We start from the raw sequence: 24,946 nt of genomic DNA on the forward strand, positions 1-24,946 counted from the left end.
TATTGAAAACAAACTATCCATCGCCAACGACATCCCGTATTCCCAAGCGGTCACCCTTCCAAGTACTAACGGGACTCGACGTAACTTAACTTCTGGGAGCTGACGAGACCAGGTGCGTTCTACGTGATATGGCCGTTGACATTCAAAAATGAAAATTTACCCTCCCAGTCCCAATGGATGAATAGAAAATCACTTCAAAGTGACAGAAATGTTTGTTCATTGAATTTGGACTGGTAACCATCGCGAATAAAAAGCGCGATCAACTTTGAAAAACTCGCAATGAAATTCATCCAGAATCATTCCTATAGATGAATTGAACCTATCCCTATGTCATTGAAATTTTTGATCTACGAATTTGGACTGGTAACCATCGCGATTAAAAAACGCGATAAAATTTGACAAACTCTCAATGGAATTGATCCAGAATCATTCTTATAGATGAATTGAACCTATCTCTAAGGCATTGAAATGTTTCATCTACGAAATTGGACTGGTAACCATCGTGATTGAAAAAAAATGTCAAGAAATTTGTTATTGAAAACAAACTATCCATCGCCAACGACATCCCGTATTCCCAAGCGGTCACCCTTCCAAGTACTAACGGGACTCGACGTAACTTAACTTCTGGGAGCTGACGAGACCAGGTGCGTTCTACGTGATATGGCCGTTGACATTCAAAAATGAAAATTTACCCTCCCAGTCCCAATGGATGAATAGAAAATCACTTCAAAGTGACAGAAATGTTTGTTCATTGAATTTGGACTGGTAACCATCGCGAATAAAAAGCGCGATCAACTTTGAAAAACTCGCAATGAAATTCATCCAGAATCATTCCTATAGATGAATTGAACCTATCCCTATGTCATTGAAATTTTTGATCTACGAATTTGGACTGGTTACCATCGCGATTAAAAAACGCGATAAAATTTGACAAACTCTCAATGGAATTGATCCAGAATCATTCTTATAGATGAATTGAACCTATCTCTAAGGCATTGAAATGTTTCATCTACGAAATTGGACTGGTAACCATCGTGATTGAAAAAAAATGTCAAGAAATTTGTTATTGAAAACAAACTATCCATCGCCAACGACATCCCGTATTCCCAAGCGGTCACCCTTCCAAGTACTAACGGGACTCGACGTAACTTAACTTCTGGGAGCTGACGAGACCAGGTGCGTTCTACGTGATATGGCCGTTGACATTCAAAAATGAAAATTTACCCTCCCAGTCCCAATGGATGAATAGAAAATCACTTCAAAGTGACAGAAATGTTTGTTCATTGAATTTGGACTGGTAACCATCGCGAATAAAAAGCGCGATCAACTTTGAAAAACTCGCAATGAAATTCATCCAGAATCATTCCTATAGATGAATTGAACCTATCCCTATGTCATTGAAATTTTTGATCTACGAATTTGGACTGGTAACCATCGCGATTAAAAAACGCGATAAAATTTGACAAACTCTCAATGGAATTGATCCAGAATCATTCTTATAGATGAATTGAACCTATCTCTAAGGCATTGAAATGTTTCATCTACGAAATTGGACTGGTAACCATCGTGATTGAAAAAAAATGTCAAGAAATTTGTTATTGAAAACAAACTATCCATCGCCAACGACATCCCGTATTCCCAAGCGGTCACCCTTCCAAGTACTAACGGGACTCGACGTAACTTAACTTCTGGGAGCTGACGAGACCAGGTGCGTTCTACGTGATATGGCCGTTGACATTCAAAAATGAAAATTTACCCTCCCAGTCCCAATGGATGAATAGAAAATCACTTCAAAGTGACAGAAATGTTTGTTCATTGAATTTGGACTGGTAACCATCGCGAATAAAAAGCGCGATCAACTTTGAAAAACTCGCAATGAAATTCATCCAGAATCATTCCTATAGATGAATTGAACCTATCCCTATGTCATTGAAATTTTTGATCTACGAATTTGGACTGGTTACCATCGCGATTAAAAAACGCGATAAAATTTGACAAACTCTCAATGGAATTGATCCAGAATCATTCTTATAGATGAATTGAACCTATCTCTAAGGCATTGAAATGTTTCATCTACGAAATTGGACTGGTAACCATCGTGATTGAAAAAAAATGTCAAGAAATTTGTTATTGAAAACAAACTATCCATCGCCAACGACATCCCGTATTCCCAAGCGGTCACCCTTCCAAGTACTAACGGGACTCGACGTAACTTAACTTCTGGGAGCTGACGAGACCAGGTGCGTTCTACGTGATATGGCCGTTGACATTCAAAAATGAAAATTTACCCTCCCAGTCCCAATGGATGAATAGAAAATCACTTCAAAGTGACAGAAATGTTTGTTCATTGAATTTGGACTGGTAACCATCGCGAATAAAAAGCGCGATCAACTTTGAAAAACTCGCAATGAAATTCATCCAGAATCATTCCTATAGATGAATTGAACCTATCCCTATGTCATTGAAATTTTTGATGTACGAATTTGGACTGGTAACCATCGCGATTAAAAAACGCGATAAAATTTGAAAAACATCATTCTTACAGATGAATTGAACCTATCTCTAAGGCATTGAAATGTTTCATCTACGAAATTGGACTGGTAACCATCGTGATTGAAAAAAAATGTCAAGAAATTTGTTATTGAAAACAAACTATCCATCGCCAACGACATCCCGTATTCCCAAGCGGTCACCCTTCCAAGTACTAACGGGACTCGACGTAACTTAACTTCTGGGAGCTGACGAGACCAGGTGCGTTCTACGTGATATGGCCGTTGACATTCAAAAATGAAAATTTACCCTCCCAGTCCCAATGGATGAATAGAAAATCACTTCAAAGTGACAGAAATGTTTGTTCATTGAATTTGGACTGGTAACCATCGCGAATAAAAAGCGCGATCAACTTTGAAAAACTCGCAATGAAATTCATCCAGAATCATTCCTATAGATGAATTGAACCTATCCCTATGTCATTGAAATTTTTGATGTACGAATTTGGACTGGTTACCATCGCGATTAAAAAACGCGATAAAATTTGACAAACTCTCAATGGAATTGATCCAGAATCATTCTTATAGATGAATTGAACCTATCTCTAAGGCATTGAAATGTTTCATCTACGAAATTGGACTGGTAACCATCGTGATTGAAAAAAAATGTCAAGAAATTTGTTATTGAAAACAAACTATCCATCGCCAACGACATCCCGTATTCCCAAGCGGTCACCCTTCCAAGTACTAACGGGACTCGACGTAACTTAATTTCTGGGAGCTGACGAGACCAGGTGCGTTCTACGTGATATGGCCGTTGACATTCAAAAATGAAAATTTACCCTCCCAGTCCCAATGGATGAATAGAAAATCACTTCAAAGTGACAGAAATGTTTGTTCATTGAATTTGGACTGGTAACCATCGCGAATAAAAAGCGCGATCAACTTTGAAAAACTCGCAATGAAATTCATCCAGAATCATTCCTATAGATGAATTGAACCTATCCCTATGTCATTGAAATTTTTGATCTACGAATTTGGACTGGTAACCATCGCGATTAAAAAACGCGATAAAATTTGAAAAACATCATTCTTACAGATGAATTGAACCTATCTCTAAGGCATTGAAATGTTTCATCTACGAAATTGGACTGGTAACCATCGTGATTGAAAAAAAATGTCAAGAAATTTGTTATTGAAAACAAACTATCCATCGCCAACGACATCCCGTATTCCCAAGCGGTCACCCTTCCAAGTACTAACGGGACTCGACGTAACTTAACTTCTGGGAGCTGACGAGACGAGGTGCGTTCTACGTGATATGGCCGTTGACATTCAAAAATGAAAATTTACCCTCCCAGTCCCAATGGATGAATAGAAAATCACTTCAAAGTGACAGAAATGTTTGTTCATTGAATTTGGACTGGTAACCATCGCGAATAAAAAGCGCGATCAACTTTGAAAAACTCGCAATGAAATTCATCCAGAATCATTCCTATAGATGAATTGAACCTATCCCTATGTCATTGAAATTTTTGATCTACGAATTTGGACTGGTAACCATCGCGATTAAAAAACGCGATAAAATTTGACAAACTCTCAATGGAATTGATCCAGAATCATTCTTATAGATGAATTGAACCTATCTCTAAGGCATTGAAATGTTTCATCTACGAAATTGGACTGGTAACCATCGTGATTGAAAAAAAATGTCAAGAAATTTGTTATTGAAAACAAACTATCCATCGCCAACGACATCCCGTATTCCCAAGCGGTCACCCTTCCAAGTACTAACGGGACTCGACGTAACTTAACTTCTGGGAGCTGACGAGACCAGGTGCGTTCTACGTGATATGGCCGTTGACATTCAAAAATGAAAATTTACCCTCCCAGTCCCAATGGATGAATAGAAAATCACTTCAAAGTGACAGAAATGTTTGTTCATTGAATTTGGACTGGTACCCATCGCGAATAAAAAGCGCGATCAACTTTGAAAAACTCGCAATGAAATTCATCCAGAATCATTCCTATAGATGAATTGAACCTATCCCTATGTCATTGAAATTTTTGATCTACGAATTTGGACTGGTTACCATCGCGATTAAAAAACGCGATAAAATTTGACAAACTCTCAATGGAATTGATCCAGAATCATTCTTATAGATGAATTGAACCTATCTCTAAGGCATTGAAATGTTTCATCTACGAAATTGGACTGGTAACCATCGTGATTGAAAAAAAATGTCAAGAAATTTGTTATTGAAAACAAACTATCCATCGCCAACGACATCCCGTATTCCCAAGCGGTCACCCTTCCAAGTACTAACGGGACTCGACGTAACTTAACTTCTGGGAGCTGACGAGACCAGGTGCGTTCTACGTGATATGGCCGTTGACATTCAAAAATGAAAATTTACCCTCCCAGTCCCAATGGATGAATAGAAAATCACTTCAAAGTGACAGAAATGTTTGTTCATTGAATTTGGACTGGTACCCATCGCGAATAAAAAGCGCGATCAACTTTGAAAAACTCGCAATGAAATTCATCCAGAATCATTCCTATAGATGAATTGAACCTATCCCTATGTCATTGAAATTTTTGATGTACGAATTTGGACTGGTAACCATCGCGATTAAAAAACGCGATAAAATTTGACAAACTCTCAATGGAATTGATCCAGAATCATTCTTATAGATGAATTGAACCTATCTCTAAGGCATTGAAATGTTTCATCTACGAAATTGGACTGATAACCATCGTGATTGAAAAAAAATGTCAAGAAATTTGTTATTGAAAACAAACTATCCATCGACAACGACATCCCGTATTCCCAAGCGGTCACCCTTCCAAGTACTAACGGGACTCGACGTAACTTAACTTCTGGGAGCTGACGAGACCAGGTGCGTTCTACGTGATATGGCCGTTGACATTCAAAAATGAAAATTTACCCTCCCAGTCCCAATGGATGAATAGAAAATCACTTCAAAGTGACAGAAATGTTTGTTCATTGAATTTGGACTGGTAACCATCGCGAATAAAAAGCGCGATCAACTTTGAAAAACTCGCAATGAAATTCATCCAGAATCATTCCTATAGATGAATTGAACCTATCCCTATGTCATTGAAATTTTTGATCTACGAATTTGGACTGGTAACCATCGCGATTAAAAAACGCGATAAAATTTGAAAAACATCATTCTTACAGATGAATTGAACCTATCTCTAAGGCATTGAAATGTTTCATCTACGAAATTGGACTGGTAACCATCGTGATTGAAAAAAAATGTCAAGAAATTTGTTATTGAAAACAAACTATCCATCGCCAACGACATCCCGTATTCCCAAGCGGTCACCCTTCCAAGTACTAACGGGACTCGACGTAACTTAACTTCTGGGAGCTGACGAGACCAGGTGCGTTCTACGTGATATGGCCGTTGACATTCAAAAATGAAAATTTACCCTCCCAGTCCCAATGGATGAATAGAAAATCACTTCAAAGTGACAGAAATGTTTGTTCATTGAATTTGGACTGGTAACCATCGCGAATAAAAAGCGCGATCAACTTTGAAAAACTCGCAATGAAATTCATCCAGAATCATTCCTATAGATGAATTGAACCTATCCCTATGTCATTGAAATTTTTGATCTACGAATTTGGACTGGTAACCATCGCGATTAAAAAACGCGATAAAATTTGACAAACTCTCAATGGAATTGATCCAGAATCATTCTTATAGATGAATTGAACCTATCTCTAAGGCATTGAAATGTTTCATCTACGAAATTGGACTGGTAACCATCGTGATTGAAAAAAAATGTCAAGAAATTTGTTATTGAAAACAAACTATCCATCGCCAACGACATCCCGTATTCCCAAGCGGTCACCCTTCCAAGTACTAACGGGACTCGACGTAACTTAACTTCTGGGAGCTGACGAGACCAGGTGCGTTCTACGTGATATGGCCGTTGACATTCAAAAATGAAAATTTACCCTCCCAGTCCCAATGGATGAATAGAAAATCACTTCAAAGTGACAGAAATGTTTGTTCATTGAATTTGGACTGGTAACCATCGCGAATAAAAAGCGCGATCAACTTTGAAAAACTCGCAATGAAATTCATCCAGAATCATTCCTATAGATGAATTGAACCTATCCCTATGTCATTGAAATTTTTGATCTACGAATTTGGACTGGTTACCATCGCGATTAAAAAACGCGATAAAATTTGACAAACTCTCAATGGAATTGATCCAGAATCATTCTTATAGATGAATTGAACCTATCTCTAAGGCATTGAAATGTTTCATCTACGAAATTGGACTGGTAACCATCGTGATTGAAAAAAAATGTCAAGAAATTTGTTATTGAAAACAAACTATCCATCGCCAACGACATCCCGTATTCCCAAGCGGTCACCCTTCCAAGTACTAACGGGACTCGACGTAACTTAACTTCTGGGAGCTGACGAGACCAGGTGCGTTCTACGTGATATGGCCGTTGACATTCAAAAATGAAAATTTACCCTCCCAGTCCCAATGGATGAATAGAAAATCACTTCAAAGTGACAGAAATGTTTGTTCATTGAATTTGGACTGGTAACCATCGCGAATAAAAAGCGCGATCAACTTTGAAAAACTCGCAATGAAATTCATCCAGAATCATTCCTATAGATGAATTGAACCTATCCCTATGTCATTGAAATTTTTGATCTACGAATTTGGACTGGTAACCATCGCGATTAAAAAACGCGATAAAATTTGACAAACTCTCAATGGAATTGATCCAGAATCATTCTTATAGATGAATTGAACCTATCTCTAAGGCATTGAAATGTTTCATCTACGAAATTGGACTGGTAACCATCGTGATTGAAAAAAAATGTCAAGAAATTTGTTATTGAAAACAAACTATCCATCGCCAACGACATCCCGTATTCCCAAGCGGTCACCCTTCCAAGTACTAACGGGACTCGACGTAACTTAACTTCTGGGAGCTGACGAGACCAGGTGCGTTCTACGTGATATGGCCGTTGACATTCAAAAATGAAAATTTACCCTCCCAGTCCCAATGGATGAATAGAAAATCACTTCAAAGTGACAGAAATGTTTGTTCATTGAATTTGGACTGGTAACCATCGCGAATAAAAAGCGCGATCAACTTTGAAAAACTCGCAATGAAATTCATCCAGAATCATTCCTATAGATGAATTGAACCTATCCCTATGTCATTGAAATTTTTGATCTACGAATTTGGACTGGTAACCATCGCGATTAAAAAACGCGATAAAATTTGACAAACTCTCAATGGAATTGATCCAGAATCATTCTTATAGATGAATTGAACCTATCTCTAAGGCATTGAAATGTTTCATCTACGAAATTGGACTGGTAACCATCGTGATTGAAAAAAAATGTCAAGAAATTTGTTATTGAAAACAAACTATCCATCGCCAACGACATCCCGTATTCCCAAGCGGTCACCCTTCCAAGTACTAACGGGACTCGACGTAACTTAACTTCTGGGAGCTGACGAGACCAGGTGCGTTCTACGTGATATGGCCGTTGACATTCAAAAATGAAAATTTACCCTCCCAGTCCCAATGGATGAATAGAAAATCACTTCAAAGTGACAGAAATGTTTGTTCATTGAATTTGGACTGGTAACCATCGCGAATAAAAAGCGCGATCAACTTTGAAAAACTCGCAATGAAATTCATCCAGAATCATTCCTATAGATGAATTGAACCTATCCCTATGTCATTGAAATTTTTGATCTACGAATTTGGACTGGTTACCATCGCGATTAAAAAACGCGATAAAATTTGACAAACTCTCAATGGAATTGATCCAGAATCATTCTTATAGATGAATTGAACCTATCTCTAAGGCATTGAAATGTTTCATCTACGAAATTGGACTGGTAACCATCGTGATTGAAAAAAAATGTCAAGAAATTTGTTATTGAAAACAAACTATCCATCGCCAACGACATCCCGTATTCCCAAGCGGTCACCCTTCCAAGTACTAACGGGACTCGACGTAACTTAACTTCTGGGAGCTGACGAGACCAGGTGCGTTCTACGTGATATGGCCGTTGACATTCAAAAATGAAAATTTACCCTCCCAGTCCCAATGGATGAATAGAAAATCACTTCAAAGTGACAGAAATGTTTGTTCATTGAATTTGGACTGGTAACCATCGCGAATAAAAAGCGCGATCAACTTTGAAAAACTCGCAATGAAATTCATCCAGAATCATTCCTATAGATGAATTGAACCTATCCCTATGTCATTGAAATTTTTGATCTACGAATTTGGACTGGTAACCATCGCGATTAAAAAACGCGATAAAATTTGACAAACTCTCAATGGAATTGATCCAGAATCATTCTTATAGATGAATTGAACCTATCTCTAAGGCATTGAAATGTTTCATCTACGAAATTGGACTGGTAACCATCGTGATTGAAAAAAAATGTCAAGAAATTTGTTATTGAAAACAAACTATCCATCGCCAACGACATCCCGTATTCCCAAGCGGTCACCCTTCCAAGTACTAACGGGACTCGACGTAACTTAACTTCTGGGAGCTGACGAGACCAGGTGCGTTCTACGTGATATGGCCGTTGACATTCAAAAATGAAAATTTACCCTCCCACTCCCAATGGATGAATAGAAAATCACTTCAAAGTGACAGAAATGTTTGTTCATTGAATTTGGACTGGTAACCATCGCGAATAAAAAGCGCGATCAACTTTGAAAAACTCGCAATGAAATTCATCCAGAATCATTCCTATAGATGAATTGAACCTATCCCTATGTCATTGAAATTTTTGATCTACGAATTTGGACTGGTAACCATCGCGATTAAAAAACGCGATAAAATTTGACAAACTCTCAATGGAATTGATCCAGAATCATTCTTATAGATGAATTGAACCTATCTCTAAGGCATTGAAATGTTTCATCTACGAAATTGGACTGGTAACCATCGTGATTGAAAAAAAATGTCAAGAAATTTGTTATTGAAAACAAACTATCCATCGCCAACGACATCCCGTATTCCCAAGCGGTCACCCTTCCAAGTACTAACGGGACTCGACGTAACTTAACTTCTGGGAGCTGACGAGACCAGGTGCGTTCTACGTGATATGGCCGTTGACATTCAAAAATGAAAATTTACCCTCCCAGTCCCAATGGATGAATAGAAAATCACTTCAAAGTGACAGAAATGTTTGTTCATTGAATTTGGACTGGTAACCATCGCGAATAAAAAGCGCGATCAACTTTGAAAAACTCGCAATGAAATTCATCCAGAATCATTCCTATAGATGAATTGAACCTATCCCTATGTCATTGAAATTTTTGATCTACGAATTTGGACTGGTAACCATCGCGATTAAAAAACGCGATAAAATTTGACAAACTCTCAATGGAATTGATCCAGAATCATTCTTATAGATGAATTGAACCTATCTCTAAGGCATTGAAATGTTTCATCTACGAAATTGGACTGGTAACCATCGTGATTGAAAAAAAATGTCAAGAAATTTGTTATTGAAAACAAACTATCCATCGCCAACGACATCCCGTATTCCCAAGCGGTCACCCTTCCAAGTACTAACGGGACTCGACGTAACTTAACTTCTGGGAGCTGACGAGACCAGGTGCGTTCTACGTGATATGGCCGTTGACATTCAAAAATGAAAATTTACCCTCCCAGTCCCAATGGATGAATAGAAAATCACTTCAAAGTGACAGAAATGTTTGTTCATTGAATTTGGACTGGTAACCATCGCGAATAAAAAGCGCGATCAACTTTGAAAAACTCGCAATGAAATTCATCCAGAATCATTCCTATAGATGAATTGAACCTATCCCTATGTCATTGAAATTTTTGATCTACGAATTTGGACTGGTTACCATCGCGATTAAAAAACGCGATAAAATTTGACAAACTCTCAATGGAATTGATCCAGAATCATTCTTATAGATGAATTGAACCTATCTCTAAGGCATTGAAATGTTTCATCTACGAAATTGGACTGGTAACCATCGTGATTGAAAAAAAATGTCAAGAAATTTGTTATTGAAAACAAACTATCCATCGCCAACGACATCCCGTATTCCCAAGCGGTCACCCTTCCAAGTACTAACGGGACTCGACGTAACTTAACTTCTGGGAGCTGACGAGACCAGGTGCGTTCTACGTGATATGGCCGTTGACATTCAAAAATGAAAATTTACCCTCCCAGTCCCAATGGATGAATAGAAAATCACTTCAAAGTGACAGAAATGTTTGTTCATTGAATTTGGACTGGTAACCATCGCGAATAAAAAGCGCGATCAACTTTGAAAAACTCGCAATGAAATTCATCCAGAATCATTCCTATAGATGAATTGAACCTATCCCTATGTCATTGAAATTTTTGATCTACGAATTTGGACTGGTAACCATCGCGATTAAAAAACGCGATAAAATTTGACAAACTCTCAATGGAATTGATCCAGAATCATTCTTATAGATGAATTGAACCTATCTCTAAGGCATTGAAATGTTTCATCTACGAAATTGGACTGGTAACCATCGTGATTGAAAAAAAATGTCAAGAAATTTGTTATTGAAAACAAACTATCCATCGCCAACGACATCCCGTATTCCCAAGCGGTCACCCTTCCAAGTACTAACGGGACTCGACGTAACTTAACTTCTGGGAGCTGACGAGACCAGGTGCGTTCTACGTGATATGGCCGTTGACATTCAAAAATGAAAATTTACCCTCCCAGTCCCAATGGATGAATAGAAAATCACTTCAAAGTGACAGAAATGTTTGTTCATTGAATTTGGACTGGTAACCATCGCGAATAAAAAGCGCGATCAACTTTGAAAAACTCGCAATGAAATTCATCCAGAATCATTCCTATAGATGAATTGAACCTATCCCTATGTCATTGAAATTTTTGATCTACGAATTTGGACTGGTTACCATCGCGATTAAAAAACGCGATAAAATTTGACAAACTCTCAATGGAATTGATCCAGAATCATTCTTATAGATGAATTGAACCTATCTCTAAGGCATTGAAATGTTTCATCTACGAAATTGGACTGGTAACCATCGTGATTGAAAAAAAATGTCAAGAAATTTGTTATTGAAAACAAACTATCCATCGCCAACGACATCCCGTATTCCCAAGCGGTCACCCTTCCAAGTACTAACGGGACTCGACGTAACTTAACTTCTGGGAGCTGACGAGACCAGGTGCGTTCTACGTGATATGGCCGTTGACATTCAAAAATGAAAATTTACCCTCCCAGTCCCAATGGATGAATAGAAAATCACTTCAAAGTGACAGAAATGTTTGTTCATTGAATTTGGACTGGTAACCATCGCGAATAAAAAGCGCGATCAACTTTGAAAAACTCGCAATGAAATTCATCCAGAATCATTCCTATAGATGAATTGAACCTATCCCTATGTCATTGAAATTTTTGATCTACGAATTTGGACTGGTAACCATCGCGATTAAAAAACGCGATAAAATTTGACAAACTCTCAATGGAATTGATCCAGAATCATTCTTATAGATGAATTGAACCTATCTCTAAGGCATTGAAATGTTTCATCTACGAAATTGGACTGGTAACCATCGTGATTGAAAAAAAATGTCAAGAAATTTGTTATTGAAAACAAACTATCCATCGCCAACGACATCCCGTATTCCCAAGCGGTCACCCTTCCAAGTACTAACGGGACTCGACGTAACTTAACTTCTGGGAGCTGACGAGACCAGGTGCGTTCTACGTGATATGGCCGTTGACATTCAAAAATGAAAATTTACCCTCCCAGTCCCAATGGATGAATAGAAAATCACTTCAAAGTGACAGAAATGTTTGTTCATTGAATTTGGACTGGTAACCATCGCGAATAAAAAGCGCGATCAACTTTGAAAAACTCGCAATGAAATTCATCCAGAATCATTCCTATAGATGAATTGAACCTATCCCTATGTCATTGAAATTTTTGATCTACGAATTTGGACTGGTTACCATCGCGATTAAAAAACGCGATAAAATTTGACAAACTCTCAATGGAATTGATCCAGAATCATTCTTATAGATGAATTGAACCTATCTCTAAGGCATTGAAATGTTTCATCTACGAAATTGGACTGGTAACCATCGTGATTGAAAAAAAATGTCAAGAAATTTGTTATTGAAAACAAACTATCCATCGCCAACGACATCCCGTATTCCCAAGCGGTCACCCTTCCAAGTACTAACGGGACTCGACGTAACTTAACTTCTGGGAGCTGACGAGACCAGGTGCGTTCTACGTGATATGGCCGTTGACATTCAAAAATGAAAATTTACCCTCCCAGTCCCAATGGATGAATAGAAAATCACTTCAAAGTGACAGAAATGTTTGTTCATTGAATTTGGACTGGTAACCATCGCGAATAAAAAGCGCGATCAACTTTGAAAAACTCGCAATGAAATTCATCCAGAATCATTCCTATAGATGAATTGAACCTATCCCTATGTCATTGAAATTTTTGATGTACGAATTTGGACTGGTAACCATCGCGATTAAAAAACGCGATAAAATTTGAAAAACATCATTCTTACAGATGAATTGAACCTATCTCTAAGGCATTGAAATGTTTCATCTACGAAATTGGACTGGTAACCATCGTGATTGAAAAAAAATGTCAAGAAATTTGTTATTGAAAACAAACTATCCATCGCCAACGACATCCCGTATTCCCAAGCGGTCACCCTTCCAAGTACTAACGGGACTCGACGTAACTTAACTTCTGGGAGCTGACGAGACCAGGTGCGTTCTACGTGATATGGCCGTTGACATTCAAAAATGAAAATTTACCCTCCCAGTCCCAATGGATGAATAGAAAATCACTTCAAAGTGACAGAAATGTTTGTTCATTGAATTTGGACTGGTAACCATCGCGAATAAAAAGCGCGATCAACTTTGAAAAACTCGCAATGAAATTCATCCAGAATCATTCCTATAGATGAATTGAACCTATCCCTATGTCATTGAAATTTTTGATGTACGAATTTGGACTGGTTACCATCGCGATTAAAAAACGCGATAAAATTTGACAAACTCTCAATGGAATTGATCCAGAATCATTCTTATAGATGAATTGAACCTATCTCTAAGGCATTGAAATGTTTCATCTACGAAATTGGACTGGTAACCATCGTGATTGAAAAAAAATGTCAAGAAATTTGTTATTGAAAACAAACTATCCATCGCCAACGACATCCCGTATTCCCAAGCGGTCACCCTTCCAAGTACTAACGGGACTCGACGTAACTTAATTTCTGGGAGCTGACGAGACCAGGTGCGTTCTACGTGATATGGCCGTTGACATTCAAAAATGAAAATTTACCCTCCCAGTCCCAATGGATGAATAGAAAATCACTTCAAAGTGACAGAAATGTTTGTTCATTGAATTTGGACTGGTAACCATCGCGAATAAAAAGCGCGATCAACTTTGAAAAACTCGCAATGAAATTCATCCAGAATCATTCCTATAGATGAATTGAACCTATCCCTATGTCATTGAAATTTTTGATCTACGAATTTGGACTGGTAACCATCGCGATTAAAAAACGCGATAAAATTTGAAAAACATCATTCTTACAGATGAATTGAACCTATCTCTAAGGCATTGAAATGTTTCATCTACGAAATTGGACTGGTAACCATCGTGATTGAAAAAAAATGTCAAGAAATTTGTTATTGAAAACAAACTATCCATCGCCAACGACATCCCGTATTCCCAAGCGGTCACCCTTCCAAGTACTAACGGGACTCGACGTAACTTAACTTCTGGGAGCTGACGAGACGAGGTGCGTTCTACGTGATATGGCCGTTGACATTCAAAAATGAAAATTTACCCTCCCAGTCCCAATGGATGAATAGAAAATCACTTCAAAGTGACAGAAATGTTTGTTCATTGAATTTGGACTGGTAACCATCGCGAATAAAAAGCGCGATCAACTTTGAAAAACTCGCAATGAAATTCATCCAGAATCATTCCTATAGATGAATTGAACCTATCCCTATGTCATTGAAATTTTTGATCTACGAATTTGGACTGGTAACCATCGCGATTAAAAAACGCGATAAAATTTGAAAAACATCATTCTTACAGATGAATTGAACCTATCTCTAAGGCATTGAAATGTTTCATCTACGAAATTGGACTGGTAACCATCGTGATTGAAAAAAAATGTCAAGAAATTTGTTATTGAAAACAAACTATCCATCGCCAACGACATCCCGTATTCCCAAGCGGTCACCCTTCCAAGTACTAACGGGACTCGACGTAACTTAACTTCTGGGAGCTGACGAGACCAGGTGCGTTCTACGTGATATGGCCGTTGACATTCAAAAATGAAAATTTACCCTCCCAGTCCCAATGGATGAATAGAAAATCACTTCAAAGTGACAGAAATGTTTGTTCATTGAATTTGGACTGGTACCCATCGCGAATAAAAAGCGCGATCAACTTTGAAAAACTCGCAATGAAATTCATCCAGAATCATTCCTATAGATGAATTGAACCTATCCCTATGTCATTGAAATTTTTGATGTACGAATTTGGACTGGTAACCATCGCGATTAAAAAACGCGATAAAATTTGACAAACTCTCAATGGAATTGATCCAGAATCATTCTTATAGATGAATTGAACCTATCTCTAAGGCATTGAAATGTTTCATCTACGAAATTGGACTGGTAACCATCGTGATTGAAAAAAAATGTCAAGAAATTTGTTATTGAAAACAAACTATCCATCGCCAACGACATCCCGTATTCCCAAGCGGTCACCCTTCCAAGTACTAACGGGACTCGACGTAACTTAACTTCTGGGAGCTGACGAGACCAGGTGCGTTCTACGTGATATGGCCGTTGACATTCAAAAATGAAAATTTACCCTCCCAGTCCCAATGGATGAATAGAAAATCACTTCAAAGTGACAGAAATGTTTGTTCATTGAATTTGGACTGGTAACCATCGCGAATAAAAAGCGCGATCAACTTTGAAAAACTCGCAATGAAATTCATCCAGAATCATTCCTATAGATGAATTGAACCTATCCCTATGTCATTGAAATTTTTGATCTACGAATTTGGACTGGTAACCATCGCGATTAAAAAACGCGATAAAATTTGAAAAACATCATTCTTACAGATGAATTGAACCTATCTCTAAGGCATTGAAATGTTTCATCTACGAAATTGGACTGGTAACCATCGTGATTGAAAAAAAATGTCAAGAAATTTGTTATTGAAAACAAACTATCCATCGCCAACGACATCCCGTATTCCCAAGCGGTCACCCTTCCAAGTACTAACGGGACTCGACGTAACTTAACTTCTGGGAGCTGACGAGACCAGGTGCGTTCTACGTGATATGGCCGTTGACATTCAAAAATGAAAATTTACCCTCCCAGTCCCAATGGATGAATAGAAAATCACTTCAAAGTGACAGAAATGTTTGTTCATTGAATTTGGACTGGTAACCATCGCGAATAAAAAGCGCGATCAACTTTTAAAAACTCGCAATGAAATTCATCCAGAATCATTCCTATAGATGAATTGAACCTATCCCTATGTCATTGAAATTTTTGATCTACGAATTTGGACTGGTAACCATCGCGATTAAAAAACGCGATAAAATTTGACAAACTCTCAATGGAATTGATCCAGAATCATTCTTATAGATGAATTGAACCTATCTCTAAGGCATTGAAATGTTTCATCTACGAAATTGGACTGGTAACCATCGTGATTGAAAAAAAATGTCAAGAAATTTGTTATTGAAAACAAACTATCCATCGCCAACGACATCCCGTATTCCCAAGCGGTAACCCTTCCAAGTACTAACGGGACTCGACGTAACTTAACTTCTGGGAGCTGACGAGACCAGGTGCGTTCTACGTGATATGGCCGTTGACATTCAAAAATGAAAATTTACCCTCCCAGTCCCAATGGATGAATAGAAAATCACTTCAAAGTGACAGAAATGTTTGTTCATTGAATTTGGACTGGTAACCATCGCGAATAAAAAGCGCGATCAACTTTGAAAAACTCGCAATGAAATTCATCCAGAATCATTCCTATAGATGAATTGAACCTATCCCTATGTCATTGAAATTTTTGATGTACGAATTTGGACTGGTAACCATCGCGATTAAAAAACGCGATAAAATTTGAAAAACATCATTCTTACAGATGAATTGAACCTATCTCTAAGGCATTGAAATGTTTCATCTACGAAATTGGACTGGTAACCATCGTGATTGAAAAAAAATGTCAAGAAATTTGTTATTGAAAACAAACTATCCATCGCCAACGACATCCCGTATTCCCAAGCGGTCACCCTTCCAAGTACTAACGGGACTCGACGTAACTTAACTTCTGGGAGCTGACGAGACCAGGTGCGTTCTACGTGATATGGCCGTTGACATTCAAAAATGAAAATTTACCCTCCCAGTCCCAATGGATGAATAGAAAATCACTTCAAAGTGACAGAAATGTTTGTTCATTGAATTTGGACTGGTACCCATCGCGAATAAAAAGCGCGATCAACTTTGAAAAACTCGCAATGAAATTCATCCAGAATCATTCCTATAGATGAATTGAACCTATCCCTATGTCATTGAAATTTTTGATGTACGAATTTGGACTGGTAACCATCGCGATTAAAAAACGCGATAAAATTTGACAAACTCTCAATGGAATTGATCCAGAATCATTCTTATAGATGAATTGAACCTATCTCTAAGGCATTGAAATGTTTCATCTACGAAATTGGACTGGTAACCATCGTGATTGAAAAAAAATGTCAAGAAATTTGTTATTGAAAACAAACTATCCGTCGCCAACGACATCCCGTATTCCCAAGCGGTAACCCTTCCAAGTACTAACGGGACTCGACGTAACTTAACTTCTGGGAGCTGACGAGACCAGGTGCGTTCTACGTGATATGGCCGTTGACATTCAAAAATGAAAATTTACCCTCCCAGTCCCAATGGATGAATAGAAAATCACTTCAAAGTGACAGAAATGTTTGTTCATTGAATTTGGACTGGTACCCATCGCGAATAAAAAGCGCGATCAACTTTGAAAAACTCGCAATGAAATTCATCCAGAATCATTCCTATAGATGAATTGAACCTATCCCTATGTCATTGAAATTTTTGATGTACGAATTTGGACTGGTAACCATCGCGATTAAAAAACGCGATAAAATTTGACAAACTCTCAATGGAATTGATCCAGAATCATTCTTATAGATGAATTGAACCTATCTCTAAGGCATTGAAATGTTTCATCTACGAAATTGGACTGGTAACCATCGTGATTGAAAAAAAATGTCAAGAAATTTGTTATTGAAAACAAACTATCCATCGCCAACGACATCCCGTATTCCCAAGCGGTCACCCTTCCAAGTACTAACGGGACTCGACGTAACTTAACTTCTGGGAGCTGACGAGACCAGGTGCGTTCTACGTGATATGGCCGTTGACATTCAAAAATGAAAATTTACCCTCCCAGTCCCAATGGATGAATAGAAAATCACTTCAAAGTGACAGAAATGTTTGTTCATTGAATTTGGACTGGTACCCATCGCGAATAAAAAGCGCGATCAACTTTGAAAAACTCGCAATGAAATTCATCCAGAATCATTCCTATAGATGAATTGAACCTATCCCTATGTCATTGAAATTTTTGATGTACGAATTTGGACTGGTAACCATCGCGATTAAAAAACGCGATAAAATTTGACAAACTCTCAATGGAATTGATCCAGAATCATTCTTATAGATGAATTGAACCTATCTCTAAGGCATTGAAATGTTTCATCTACGAAATTGGACTGGTAACCATCGTGATTGAAAAAAAATGTCAAGAAATTTGTTATTGAAAACAAACTATCCATCGCCAACGACATCCCGTATTCCCAAGCGGTCACCCTTCCAAGTACTAACGGGACTCGACGTAACTTAACTTCTGGGAGCTGACGAGACCAGGTGCGTTCTACGTGATATGGCCGTTGACATTCAAAAATGAAAATTTACCCTCCCAGTCCCAATGGATGAATAGAAAATCACTTCAAAGTGACAGAAATGTTTGTTCATTGAATTTGGACTGGTAACCATCGCGAATAAAAAGCGCGATCAACTTTGAAAAACTCGCAATGAAATTCATCCAGAATCATTCCTATAGATGAATTGAACCTATCCCTATGTCATTGAAATTTTTGATCTACGAATTTGGACTGGTAACCATCGCGATTAAAAAACGCGATAAAATTTGAAAAACATCATTCTTACAGATGAATTGAACCTATCTCTAAGGCATTGAAATGTTTCATCTACGAAATTGGACTGGTAACCATCGTGATTGAAAAAAAATGTCAAGAAATTTGTTATTGAAAACAAACTATCCATCGCCAACGACATCCCGTATTCCCAAGCGGTCACCCTTCCAAGTACTAACGGGACTCGACGTAACTTAACTTCTGGGAGCTGACGAGACCAGGTGCGTTCTACGTGATATGGCCGTTGACATTCAAAAATGAAAATTTACCCTCCCAGTCCCAATGGATGAATAGAAAATCACTTCAAAGTGACAGAAATGTTTGTTCATTGAATTTGGACTGGTAACCATCGCGAATAAAAAGCGCGATCAACTTTGAAAAACTCGCAATGAAATTCATCCAGAATCATTCCTATAGATGAATTGAACCTATCCCTATGTCATTGAAATTTTTGATGTACGAATTTGGACTGGTAACCATCGCGATTAAAAAACGCGATAAAATTTGAAAAACATCATTCTTACAGATGAATTGAACCTATCTCTAAGGCATTGAAATGTTTCATCTACGAAATTGGACTGGTAACCATCGTGATTGAAAAAAAATGTCAAGAAATTTGTTATTGAAAACAAACTATCCATCGCCAACGACATCCCGTATTCCCAAGCGGTCACCCTTCCAAGTACTAACGGGACTCGACGTAACTTAACTTCTGGGAGCTGACGAGACCAGGTGCGTTCTACGTGATATGGCCGTTGACATTCAAAAATGAAAATTTACCCTCCCAGTCCCAATGGATGAATAGAAAATCACTTCAAAGTGACAGAAATGTTTGTTCATTGAATTTGGACTGGTAACCATCGCGAATAAAAAGCGCGATCAACTTTGAAAAACTCGCAATGAAATTCATCCAGAATCATTCCTATAGATGAATTGAACCTATCCCTATGTCATTGAAATTTTTGATGTACGAATTTGGACTGGTAACCATCGCGATTAAAAAACGCGATAAAATTTGACAAACTCTCAATGGAATTGATCCAGAATCATTCTTATAGATGAATTGAACCTATCTCTAAGGCATTGAAATGTTTCATCTACGAAATTGGACTGGTAACCATCGTGATTGAAAAAAAATGTCAAGAAATTTGTTATTGAAAACAAACTATCCGTCGCCAACGACATCCCGTATTCCCAAGCGGTAACCCTTCCAAGTACTAACGGGACTCGACGTAACTTAACTTCTGGGAGCTGACGAGACCAGGTGCGTTCTACGTGATATGGCCGTTGACATTCAAAAATGAAAATTTACCCTCCCAGTCCCAATGGATGAATAGAAAATCACTTCAAAGTGACAGAAATGTTTGTTCATTGAATTTGGACTGGTACCCATCGCGAATAAAAAGCGCGATCAACTTTGAAAAACTCGCAATGAAATTCATCCAGAATCATTCCTATAGATGAATTGAACCTATCCCTATGTCATTGAAATTTTTGATGTACGAATTTGGACTGGTAACCATCGCGATTAAAAAACGCGATAAAATTTGACAAACTCTCAATGGAATTGATCCAGAATCATTCTTATAGATGAATTGAACCTATCTCTAAGGCATTGAAATGTTTCATCTACGAAATTGGACTGGTAACCATCGTGATTGAAAAAAAATGTCAAGAAATTTGTTATTGAAAACAAACTATCCATCGCCAACGACATCCCGTATTCCCAAGCGGTCACCCTTCCAAGTACTAACGGGACTCGACGTAACTTAACTTCTGGGAGCTGACGAGACCAGGTGCGTTCTACGTGATATGGCCGTTGACATTCAAAAATGAAAATTTACCCTCCCAGTCCCAATGGATGAATAGAAAATCACTTCAAAGTGACAGAAATGTTTGTTCATTGAATTTGGACTGGTACCCATCGCGAATAAAAAGCGCGATCAACTTTGAAAAACTCGCAATGAAATTCATCCAGAATCATTCCTATAGATGAATTGAACCTATCCCTATGTCATTGAAATTTTTGATGTACGAATTTGGACTGGTAACCATCGCGATTAAAAAACGCGATAAAATTTGACAAACTCTCAATGGAATTGATCCAGAATCATTCTTATAGATGAATTGAACCTATCTCTAAGGCATTGAAATGTTTCATCTACGAAATTGGACTGGTAACCATCGTGATTGAAAAAAAATGTCAAGAAATTTGTTATTGAAAACAAACTATCCATCGCCAACGACATCCCGTATTCCCAAGCGGTCACCCTTCCAAGTACTAACGGGACTCGACGTAACTTAACTTCTGGGAGCTGACGAGACCAGGTGCGTTCTACGTGATATGGCCGTTGACATTCAAAAATGAAAATTTACCCTCCCAGTCCCAATGGATGAATAGAAAATCACTTCAAAGTGACAGAAATGTTTGTTCATTGAATTTGGACTGGTAACCATCGCGAATAAAAAGCGCGATCAACTTTGAAAAACTCGCAATGAAATTCATCCAGAATCATTCCTATAGATGAATTGAACCTATCCCTATGTCATTGAAATTTTTGATCTACGAATTTGGACTGGTAACCATCGCGATTAAAAAACGCGATAAAATTTGAAAAACATCATTCTTACAGATGAATTGAACCTATCTCTAAGGCATTGAAATGTTTCATCTACGAAATTGGACTGGTAACCATCGTGATTGAAAAAAAATGTCAAGAAATTTGTTATTGAAAACAAACTATCCATCGCCAACGACATCCCGTATTCCCAAGCGGTCACCCTTCCAAGTACTAACGGGACTCGACGTAACTTAACTTCTGGGAGCTGACGAGACCAGGTGCGTTCTACGTGATATGGCCGTTGACATTCAAAAATGAAAATTTACCCTCCCAGTCCCAATGGATGAATAGAAAATCACTTCAAAGTGACAGAAATGTTTGTTCATTGAATTTGGACTGGTAACCATCGCGAATAAAAAGCGCGATCAACTTTGAAAAACTCGCAATGAAATTCATCCAGAATCATTCCTATAGATGAATTGAACCTATCCCTATGTCATTGAAATTTTTGATCTACGAATTTGGACTGGTAACCATCGCGATTAAAAAACGCGATAAAATTTGAAAAACATCATTCTTACAGATGAATTGAACCTATCTCTAAGGCATTGAAATGTTTCATCTACGAAATTGGACTGGTAACCATCGTGATTGAAAAAAAATGTCAAGAAATTTGTTATTGAAAACAAACTATCCATCGCCAACGACATCCCGTATTCCCAAGCGGTCACCCTTCCAAGTACTAACGGGACTCGACGTAACTTAACTTCTGGGAGCTGACGAGACCAGGTGCGTTCTACGTGATATGGCCGTTGACATTCAAAAATGAAAATTTACCCTCCCAGTCCCAATGGATGAATAGAAAATCACTTCAAAGTGACAGAAATGTTTGTTCATTGAATTTGGACTGGTAACCATCGCGAATAAAAAGCGCGATCAACTTTGAAAAACTCGCAATGAAATTCATCCAGAATCATTCCTATAGATGAATTGAACCTATCCCTATGTCATTGAAATTTTTGATGTACGAATTTGGACTGGTAACCATCGCGATTAAAAAACGCGATAAAATTTGACAAACTCTCAATGGAATTGATCCAGAATCATTCTTATAGATGAATTGAACCTATCTCTAAGGCATTGAAATGTTTCATCTACGAAATTGGACTGGTAACCATCGTGATTGAAAAAAAATGTCAAGAAATTTGTTATTGAAAACAAACTATCCGTCGCCAACGACATCCCGTATTCCCAAGCGGTAACCCTTCCAAGTACTAACGGGACTCGACGTAACTTAACTTCTGGGAGCTGACGAGACCAGGTGCGTTCTACGTGATATGGCCGTTGACATTCAAAAATGAAAATTTACCCTCCCAGTCCCAATGGATGAATAGAAAATCACTTCAAAGTGACAGAAATGTTTGTTCATTGAATTTGGACTGGTAACCATCGCGAATAAAAAGCGCGATCAACTTTGAAAAACTCGCAATGAAATTCATCCAGAATCATTCCTATAGATGAATTGAACCTATCCCTATGTCATTGAAATTTTTGATCTACGAATTTGGACTGGTAACCATCGCGATTAAAAAACGCGATAAAATTTGAAAAACATCATTCTTACAGATGAATTGAACCTATCTCTAAGGCATTGAAATGTTTCATCTACGAAATTGGACTGGTAACCATCGTGATTGAAAAAAAATGTCAAGAAATTTGTTATTGAAAACAAACTATCCATCGCCAACGACATCCCGTATTCCCAAGCGGTCACCCTTCCAAGTACTAACGGGACTCGACGTAACTTAACTTCTGGGAGCTGACGAGACCAGGTGCGTTCTACGTGATATGGCCGTTGACATTCAAAAATGAAAATTTACCCTCCCAGTCCCAATGGATGAATAGAAAATCACTTCAAAGTGACAGAAATGTTTGTTCATTGAATTTGGACTGGTAACCATCGCGAATAAAAAGCGCGATCAACTTTGAAAAACTCGCAATGAAATTCATCCAGAATCATTCCTATAGATGAATTGAACCTATCCCTATGTCATTGAAATTTTTGATCTACGAATTTGGACTGGTAACCATCGCGATTAAAAAACGCGATAAAATTTGAAAAACATCATTCTTACAGATGAATTGAACCTATCTCTAAGGCATTGAAATGTTTCATCTACGAAATTGGACTGGTAACCATCGTGATTGAAAAAAAATGTCAAGAAATTTGTTATTGAAAACAAACTATCCATCGCCAACGACATCCCGTATTCCCAAGCGGTCACCCTTCCAAGTACTAACGGGACTCGACGTAACTTAACTTCTGGGAGCTGACGAGACCAGGTGCGTTCTACGTGATATGGCCGTTGACATTCAAAAATGAAAATTTACCCTCCCAGTCCCAATGGATGAATAGAAAATCACTTCAAAGTGACAGAAATGTTTGTTCATTGAATTTGGACTGGTAACCATCGCGAATAAAAAGCGCGATCAACTTTGAAAAACTCGCAATGAAATTCATCCAGAATCATTCCTATAGATGAATTGAACCTATCCCTATGTCATTGAAATTTTTGATGTACGAATTTGGACTGGTAACCATCGCGATTAAAAAACGCGATAAAATTTGAAAAACATCATTCTTACAGATGAATTGAACCTATCTCTAAGGCATTGAAATGTTTCATCTACGAAATTGGACTGGTAACCATCGTGATTGAAAAAAAATGTCAAGAAATTTGTTATTGAAAACAAACTATCCATCGCCAACGACATCCCGTATTCCCAAGCGGTCACCCTTCCAAGTACTAACGGGACTCGACGTAACTTAACTTCTGGGAGCTGACGAGACCAGGTGCGTTCTACGTGATATGGCCGTTGACATTCAAAAATGAAAATTTACCCTCCCAGTCCCAATGGATGAATAGAAAATCACTTCAAAGTGACAGAAATGTTTGTTCATTGAATTTGGACTGGTAACCATCGCGAATAAAAAGCGCGATCAACTTTGAAAAACTCGCAATGAAATTCATCCAGAATCATTCCTATAGATGAATTGAACCTATCCCTATGTCATTGAAATTTTTGATCTACGAATTTGGACTGGTAACCATCGCGATTAAAAAACGCGATAAAATTTGAAAAACATCATTCTTACAGATGAATTGAACCTATCTCTAAGGCATTGAAATGTTTCATCTACGAAATTGGACTGGTAACCATCGTGATTGAAAAAAAATGTCAAGAAATTTGTTATTGAAAACAAACTATCCATCGCCAACGACATCCCGTATTCCCAAGCGGTCACCCTTCCAAGTACTAACGGGACTCGACGTAACTTAACTTCTGGGAGCTGACGAGACCAGGTGCGTTCTACGTGATATGGCCGTTGACATTCAAAAATGAAAATTTACCCTCCCAGTCCCAATGGATGAATAGAAAATCACTTCAAAGTGACAGAAATGTTTGTTCATTGAATTTGGACTGGTAACCATCGCGAATAAAAAGCGCGATCAACTTTGAAAAACTCGC

The 24,946-nt window shown here is 38.0% G+C and overlaps 48 pseudogenes; all 48 read right to left on the minus strand.

Moving 5' to 3' along the window:
• Positions 1-21: 21 nt before the first annotated feature.
• On the minus strand, positions 22-140 carry LOC124332324 (annotated as a pseudogene).
• Positions 141-553: 413 nt separating this feature from the next.
• On the minus strand, positions 554-672 carry LOC124332325 (annotated as a pseudogene).
• Positions 673-1,085: 413 nt separating this feature from the next.
• On the minus strand, positions 1,086-1,204 carry LOC124332326 (annotated as a pseudogene).
• A 413-nt stretch (positions 1,205-1,617) lies between these two features.
• Positions 1,618-1,736, minus strand: LOC124332327 (annotated as a pseudogene).
• Positions 1,737-2,149: 413 nt separating this feature from the next.
• On the minus strand, positions 2,150-2,268 carry LOC124332328 (annotated as a pseudogene).
• A 392-nt stretch (positions 2,269-2,660) lies between these two features.
• LOC124332329 lies at positions 2,661-2,779 on the minus strand (annotated as a pseudogene).
• A 413-nt stretch (positions 2,780-3,192) lies between these two features.
• LOC124335154 lies at positions 3,193-3,311 on the minus strand (annotated as a pseudogene).
• Positions 3,312-3,703: 392 nt separating this feature from the next.
• Positions 3,704-3,822, minus strand: LOC124329798 (annotated as a pseudogene).
• A 413-nt stretch (positions 3,823-4,235) lies between these two features.
• On the minus strand, positions 4,236-4,354 carry LOC124332331 (annotated as a pseudogene).
• Positions 4,355-4,767: 413 nt separating this feature from the next.
• On the minus strand, positions 4,768-4,886 carry LOC124332333 (annotated as a pseudogene).
• A 413-nt stretch (positions 4,887-5,299) lies between these two features.
• LOC124333568 lies at positions 5,300-5,418 on the minus strand (annotated as a pseudogene).
• Positions 5,419-5,810: 392 nt separating this feature from the next.
• On the minus strand, positions 5,811-5,929 carry LOC124332334 (annotated as a pseudogene).
• A 413-nt stretch (positions 5,930-6,342) lies between these two features.
• LOC124332335 lies at positions 6,343-6,461 on the minus strand (annotated as a pseudogene).
• A 413-nt stretch (positions 6,462-6,874) lies between these two features.
• LOC124332336 lies at positions 6,875-6,993 on the minus strand (annotated as a pseudogene).
• Positions 6,994-7,406: 413 nt separating this feature from the next.
• LOC124332337 lies at positions 7,407-7,525 on the minus strand (annotated as a pseudogene).
• Positions 7,526-7,938: 413 nt separating this feature from the next.
• LOC124332338 lies at positions 7,939-8,057 on the minus strand (annotated as a pseudogene).
• A 413-nt stretch (positions 8,058-8,470) lies between these two features.
• Positions 8,471-8,589, minus strand: LOC124332339 (annotated as a pseudogene).
• Positions 8,590-9,002: 413 nt separating this feature from the next.
• On the minus strand, positions 9,003-9,121 carry LOC124332340 (annotated as a pseudogene).
• Positions 9,122-9,534: 413 nt separating this feature from the next.
• On the minus strand, positions 9,535-9,653 carry LOC124332341 (annotated as a pseudogene).
• Positions 9,654-10,066: 413 nt separating this feature from the next.
• LOC124332343 lies at positions 10,067-10,185 on the minus strand (annotated as a pseudogene).
• Positions 10,186-10,598: 413 nt separating this feature from the next.
• Positions 10,599-10,717, minus strand: LOC124332344 (annotated as a pseudogene).
• Positions 10,718-11,130: 413 nt separating this feature from the next.
• LOC124332345 lies at positions 11,131-11,249 on the minus strand (annotated as a pseudogene).
• Positions 11,250-11,662: 413 nt separating this feature from the next.
• On the minus strand, positions 11,663-11,781 carry LOC124332346 (annotated as a pseudogene).
• A 413-nt stretch (positions 11,782-12,194) lies between these two features.
• LOC124332347 lies at positions 12,195-12,313 on the minus strand (annotated as a pseudogene).
• A 413-nt stretch (positions 12,314-12,726) lies between these two features.
• LOC124332349 lies at positions 12,727-12,845 on the minus strand (annotated as a pseudogene).
• A 392-nt stretch (positions 12,846-13,237) lies between these two features.
• LOC124332350 lies at positions 13,238-13,356 on the minus strand (annotated as a pseudogene).
• Positions 13,357-13,769: 413 nt separating this feature from the next.
• On the minus strand, positions 13,770-13,888 carry LOC124335155 (annotated as a pseudogene).
• Positions 13,889-14,280: 392 nt separating this feature from the next.
• LOC124329799 lies at positions 14,281-14,399 on the minus strand (annotated as a pseudogene).
• Positions 14,400-14,791: 392 nt separating this feature from the next.
• Positions 14,792-14,910, minus strand: LOC124332351 (annotated as a pseudogene).
• Positions 14,911-15,323: 413 nt separating this feature from the next.
• On the minus strand, positions 15,324-15,442 carry LOC124332352 (annotated as a pseudogene).
• A 392-nt stretch (positions 15,443-15,834) lies between these two features.
• Positions 15,835-15,953, minus strand: LOC124332353 (annotated as a pseudogene).
• Positions 15,954-16,366: 413 nt separating this feature from the next.
• Positions 16,367-16,485, minus strand: LOC124333809 (annotated as a pseudogene).
• Positions 16,486-16,877: 392 nt separating this feature from the next.
• On the minus strand, positions 16,878-16,996 carry LOC124332355 (annotated as a pseudogene).
• A 413-nt stretch (positions 16,997-17,409) lies between these two features.
• On the minus strand, positions 17,410-17,528 carry LOC124333810 (annotated as a pseudogene).
• Positions 17,529-17,941: 413 nt separating this feature from the next.
• On the minus strand, positions 17,942-18,060 carry LOC124332356 (annotated as a pseudogene).
• Positions 18,061-18,473: 413 nt separating this feature from the next.
• On the minus strand, positions 18,474-18,592 carry LOC124332357 (annotated as a pseudogene).
• A 392-nt stretch (positions 18,593-18,984) lies between these two features.
• LOC124332358 lies at positions 18,985-19,103 on the minus strand (annotated as a pseudogene).
• Positions 19,104-19,495: 392 nt separating this feature from the next.
• Positions 19,496-19,614, minus strand: LOC124332359 (annotated as a pseudogene).
• A 413-nt stretch (positions 19,615-20,027) lies between these two features.
• On the minus strand, positions 20,028-20,146 carry LOC124333811 (annotated as a pseudogene).
• A 413-nt stretch (positions 20,147-20,559) lies between these two features.
• Positions 20,560-20,678, minus strand: LOC124332360 (annotated as a pseudogene).
• Positions 20,679-21,091: 413 nt separating this feature from the next.
• On the minus strand, positions 21,092-21,210 carry LOC124332361 (annotated as a pseudogene).
• A 392-nt stretch (positions 21,211-21,602) lies between these two features.
• LOC124332362 lies at positions 21,603-21,721 on the minus strand (annotated as a pseudogene).
• Positions 21,722-22,113: 392 nt separating this feature from the next.
• LOC124332363 lies at positions 22,114-22,232 on the minus strand (annotated as a pseudogene).
• A 413-nt stretch (positions 22,233-22,645) lies between these two features.
• On the minus strand, positions 22,646-22,764 carry LOC124333812 (annotated as a pseudogene).
• Positions 22,765-23,156: 392 nt separating this feature from the next.
• LOC124332365 lies at positions 23,157-23,275 on the minus strand (annotated as a pseudogene).
• A 392-nt stretch (positions 23,276-23,667) lies between these two features.
• LOC124332367 lies at positions 23,668-23,786 on the minus strand (annotated as a pseudogene).
• A 392-nt stretch (positions 23,787-24,178) lies between these two features.
• On the minus strand, positions 24,179-24,297 carry LOC124332368 (annotated as a pseudogene).
• A 392-nt stretch (positions 24,298-24,689) lies between these two features.
• LOC124332369 lies at positions 24,690-24,808 on the minus strand (annotated as a pseudogene).
• Positions 24,809-24,946: the final 138 nt, after the last annotated feature.

The sequence above is a fragment of the Daphnia pulicaria genome, chromosome 3, assembly GCF_021234035.1.
Source record: "Daphnia pulicaria isolate SC F1-1A chromosome 3, SC_F0-13Bv2, whole genome shotgun sequence".
Classification (NCBI taxonomy): Eukaryota; Metazoa; Arthropoda; class Branchiopoda; order Diplostraca; family Daphniidae; genus Daphnia; species Daphnia pulicaria.